The sequence below is a fragment of the Rutidosis leptorrhynchoides genome, chromosome 1, assembly GCF_046630445.1.
Source record: "Rutidosis leptorrhynchoides isolate AG116_Rl617_1_P2 chromosome 1, CSIRO_AGI_Rlap_v1, whole genome shotgun sequence".
Classification (NCBI taxonomy): domain Eukaryota; kingdom Viridiplantae; phylum Streptophyta; class Magnoliopsida; order Asterales; family Asteraceae; genus Rutidosis; species Rutidosis leptorrhynchoides.
In genome coordinates this window covers 482,084,063-482,090,132 of record NC_092333.1, presented here as the reverse complement: position 1 = coordinate 482,090,132, position 6,070 = coordinate 482,084,063, and positions in this window count along the sequence as shown.

Below are 6,070 nucleotides of genomic sequence, written 5' to 3'. Positions count from 1 at the left end.
TCCAATGTTGGTAGTCCACAGTTGATAGTCCACAGTTAGTGATTCAACAATTCATATATAGTTTAATATAAAATATTCGAATTAATTAATACGTATTCGTGACCCATTGTATACATGTCTCAGACTCGATCACAACTCAAAGTATATATATTATTATAGAATCCACCTCAATCCTGTATAGCTAACTCCAGCATTACCGCATATAGAGTGTCTATGGTTATCCCAAATAGTATATATAGATACGTCGATATGATATGTCAAAACCTTGTATACATTTCCCGATATTTAAAATGCGTAATTAACAGTATTTAAATGACGATAAATAAAGTGCGTAAAATAAATAACAGAAATTAAATGACAATAAATAAAATTGCGAGAATTAAATTGCGATAAAATAAATTGCGATAAAGTAATAAGGAATTAACAGTTAGCTAGGAACAGTTAGCTAGGATTTTGTTAGCGTGGATTCTTAACAAAATTTCTCATAGTTAATTTGTTTGTTTCTAACAAAATTTTATTTTGTCAAATGTTTTCTTCATTATGCCACTTGTTGGATTCTGATAAGTCAAAATCCAAATATGAAATTGAATGAAAATGGTTATTCTGTGGTGAACGGATTCGTATATCTATGGATGTAAGTAGGATAGTAAATGACTGTTGAATCAGATTCGAAGAATGTACAGTGTAACTTATTAATGTGAAATCTAAATATTCCTCAGGTATTACCTACCCGTTAAAATATTTTCACCATTAACAATTTGTACAAAAGAAATTTTTTTTTATTACAATCCTTATGAAAACATATATACATGTATATTTTCTTCAGATGTAATCATGGATTTATGAGTTAATATGTTATTAATCTCATTTGCTTTTTGGTTAGAGCTAAAATAAATAATCTCTAAGACTTTAAGGATTATATAATCACCGCCTAATAGTTCTCCAATGAAGTTATGAATCAATACTTCATCGTTGATTCTTATTAGTACTCCTTGGTATCTATGGTAAGTACGATGTTGATGCTCGAGGTACAAATTGTGATGTCGAGGTGTGGGATGCGGATGTTGCTGTTGGTGGTGGTGATGGTGGTACTGTTGCTGCCGGTGTTACCGCTGGTGCTTGTAATCTTTGCACCATATTCTCCAAAGTCACTACCCGAGCGCGAAGCTCGTTGACTTCTTCTATTACACCGGGATGATTTTCGGTTTGGACGAGTGGATGAATAAGATCTAGAATATGAGATAGTATATAATCGTGACGGGATACTATGAAAATGAGAGAGAAAATGGTATTACGAACAGGTTCGCCGATAAGTGCTTCAGGTTCATTGCCAAGTGGGCAATATGGTGGATGGAAGGGATCGCCTTCTTCTTGTCTCCAGTGATTAAGTAGGCTACGAACCCATCCCCAATTCATCCAGAATTGGTGATGACTGATTGGTTGATCCATTCCAGTTACACTACTTTCAGAGCTCGAGTAGAAATCCATATCGGAATAGCTATCGGAATCTGAGGGACTCGAACTGGTTGAGGGATTCATCTCGTGCGATCAGATGAAGAATTTTCGATAAGAAATAGATTATAGGATGTAGATCAGTACCCTGCAATACATAATTTACATATGCATATATAATACTAAAATTCCATAAGTTACGGAGGAATCTACGGAATCTGTCAGGCAAAGGTAACAATAACAGATACGCTAAGATATGAATTAGCAGATACGCTAAGATATGAATTAGCAGATACGCTAAGATAAGAATTTTGTCTATACACTATTCATGCAATCATTGCAGTATGATGTGTCTAGACTAAGAATGATAAGCAGATAATTTCATACGGATGATAAGTAGATGATTTTCGACTAGAAATGATAAGCAAACTTTTGACATGCAGACACGGTCGAAGTTCAGACTCACTAATGCATCCTAACAACTACCAGTTAGACACACTAATGCAAGACCTGGTTCGCTAAGACTGTAGTGACCCGAACTTTTCCATGTTTATATATATTAATTGAGATTGATATTTACATGATTAAATGTTTCCAACATGTTAAGCAATCAAACTTGTTAAGACTTGATTAATTGAAATAGGTTTCATATAGACAATTGACCACCCAAGTTGACCGGTGATTCACGAACGTTAAAACATGTAAAAACTATACGATGACATATATATGGTTATATATATAGTTAACATGATATTATGATAAGTAAACATATCATTAATTATATTAACAATGAACTACATATGTAAAAACAAGACTACTAACTTAATGATTTTGAAACGAGACATATATGTAACGTTTATCGTTGTAACGACATTTAATGTATATATATCATATTAAGAGATATTCGTACATCATAATATCATGATAATATAATAATTTAAAATCTCTTTTGATATTATAAACATTAGGTTAACAACATTTAACAAGATCGTTAACCTAAAGGTTTCAAAACAACACTTACATGTAACGACTAACGATGACTTAACGACTCAGTTAAAATGTATATACATGTAGTGTTTTAATATGTATTTATACACTTTTGAAAGACTTAAATACACTTATCAAAATACTTCTACTTAACAAAAATGCTTACAATTACATTCTCGTTCAGTTTCATCAACAATTCTACTCGTATGCACCCGTATTCGTACTCGTACAATACACAGCTTTTAGATGTATGTACTATTGGTATATACACTCCAATGATCAGCTCTTAGCAGCCCATGTGAGTCACCTAACACATGTGGGAACCATCATTTGGCAACTAGCATGAAATATCTCATAAGATTACAAAAATATGAGTAATCATTCATGACTTATTTACATGAAAACAAAATTACATATCCTTTATATCTAATCCATACACCAACGACCAAAAACACCTACAAACACTTTCATTCTTCAATTTTCTTCATCTAATTGAACTCTCTCAAGTTCTATCTTCAAGTTCTAAGTGTTCTTCATAAATTCCAAAAGTTCTAGTTTCATAAAATCAAGAATACTTTCAAGTTTGCTAGCTCACTTCCAATCTTGTAAGGTGATCATCCAACCTCAAGAAATCTTTGTTTCTTACAGTAGGTTATCATTCTAATACAAGGTAATAATCATATTCAAACTTTGGTTCAATTTCTATAACTATAACAATCTTATTTCAAGTGATGATCTTACTTGAACTTGTTTTCGTGTCATGATTTTGCTTCAAGAACTTTGAGCCATCCAAGGATCCATTGAAGCTAGATCCATTTTTCTCTTTTCCAGTAGGTTCATCCAAGGAACTTAAGGTAGTAATGATGTTCATAACATCATTCGATTCATACATATAAAGCTATCTTATTCGAAGGTTTAAACTTGTAATCACTAGAACATAGTTTAGTTAATTCTAAACTTGTTCGCAAACAAAAGTTAATCCTTCTAACTTGACTTTTAAAATCAACTAAACACATGTTCTATATCTATATGATATGCTAACTTAATGATTTAAAACCTGGAAACACGAAAAACACCGTAAAACCGGATTTACGCCGTCGTAGTAACACCGCGGGCTGTTTTGGGTTAGTTAATTAAAAACTATGATAAACTTTGATTTAAAAGTTGTTATTCTGAGAAAATGATTTTTATTATGAACATGAAACTATATCCAAAAATTATGGTTAAACTCAAAGTGGAAGTATGTTTTCTAAAATGGTCATCTAGACGTCGTTCTTTCGACTGAAATGACTACCTTTACAAAAACGACTTGTAACTTATTTTTCCGACTAGAAACCTATACTTTTTTTGTTTAGATTCATAAAATAGAGTTCAATATGAAACCATAGCAATTTGATTCACTCAAAACGGATTTAAAATGAAGAAGTTATGGGTAAAACAAGATTGGATAATTTTTCTCATTTTAGCTACGTGAAAATTGGTAACAAATCTATTCCAACCATAACTTAATCAACTTGTATTATATATTATGTAATCTTGAGATACCATAGACACGTATACAATGTTTCGACCTATCATGTCGACACATCTATATATATTTCGGAACAACCATAGACACTCTATATGTGAATGTTGGAGTTAGCTATACAGGGTTGAGGTTGATTCCAAAATATATATAGTTTGAGTTGTGATCAATACTGAGATACGTATACACTGGGTCGTGGATTGATTCAAGATAATATTTATCGATTTATTTCTGTACATCTAACTGTGGACAACTAGTTGTAGGTTACTAACGAGGACAGCTGACTTAATAAACTTAAAACATCAAAATATATTAAAAGTGTTGTAAATATATTTTGAACATACTTTGATATATATGTATATATTGTTATAGGTTCGTGAATCAACCAGTGGCCAAGTCTTACTTCCCGACGAAGTAAATATCTGTGAAAGTGAGTTATAGTCCCACTTTTAAAATCTAATATTTTTGGGATGAGAATACATGCAGGTTTTATAAATGATTTACAAAATAGACACAAGTACGTGAAACTACATTCTATGGTTGAATTATCGAAATCGAATATGCCCCTTTTTATTAAGTCTGGTAATCTAAGAATTAGGGAACAGACACCCTAATTGACGCGAATCCTAAAGATAGATCTATTGGGCCTAACAAACCCCATCCAAAGTACCGGATGCTTTAGTACTTCGAAATTTATATCATATCCGAAGGGTGTCCCGGAATGATGGGGATATTCTTATATATGCATCTTGTTATTGTCGGTTACCAGGTGTTCACCATATGAATGATTTTTATCTCTATGTATGGGATGTGTATTGAAATATGAAATCTTGTGGTCTATTGTTACGATTTGATATATATAGGTTAAACCTATAACTCACCAACATTTTTGTTGACGTTTTAAGCATGTTTATTCTCAGGTGATTATTAAGAGCTTCCGCTGTCGCATACTTAAATAAGGACAAGATTTGGAGTCCATGCTTGTATGATATTGTGTAAAAACTGCATTCAAGGAACTTATTTTGTTGTAACATATTTGTATTGTAAACCATTATGTAATGGTCGTGTGTAAACAGGATATTTTAGATTATCATTATTTGATAATCTACGTAAAGCTTTTTAAACCTTTATTGATGAAATAAAGGTTATGGTTTGTTTAAAAATGAATGCAGTCTTTGAAAAACGTCTCATATAGAGGTCAAAACCTCGCAACGAAATCAATTAATATGGAACGTTTTTAATCAATAAGAACGGGACATTTCAGTTGGTATCCGAGCGTTGGTCTTAGAGAACCAGAAAATTTGCATTAGTGTGTCTTATCGAGTTTGTTAGGATGCATTAGTGAGTCTGGACTTCGACCGTGTTTTCTTTAAAAATGATTGCTTAACATTTTTGTTGGAAACTATATATTTTTAACATATGAATATTATGTGATATATTAATCTCTTAACGTGTTTGATATTATGTGATAGATGTCTACCTCTAGAACAAGTCCCATTGACTCACCTAATAATAATGAAGAGTCAAATGTAAATTGGAATGATTTGTGGACTGATTCACAAGTTCCCGAAGAGGAACCGGAAGAAGAGTCGAAACCGGAAGAAGAATCGGAACCAGAAGAAGAATCGGAACCGGATGAAGAAATAGAACCGGTGGGGGAAATAATAAAACGGTTAAGTAAAAGAAAATCCTCAACCAACCGACCAAAGTTAATTATGGTCAATGGTGTTTTCGCCAAGGAAGCAAAATATTGGAAGGATTACCAATTCTCCGATGAATCGGATTCCGACGAGAATTCCGATGATGTTATAGAAATTACCCCAACTGAATTTAAAAAGGCAAAAGAAAATAATAAGGGAAAGGGCATAAAAATAGAGAAATCTAATTCCAACCCCGATGAACTTTATATGTATCGTCAACCCCCGAAGTCCTTAAGTTGTAACAATGACCCGGGAACCTCTAAACCACCAGGTTTTTCTAAACCAATGTGGACAACGACGGCTCGTATTAGGGGAACATCATATATCCCTAGAAACTTGGCAAAACGAACCAAAACCGAAGAAGAAGAAACGAGCGAGTCGGAATAAGATAGTTGTATTCGTGTGG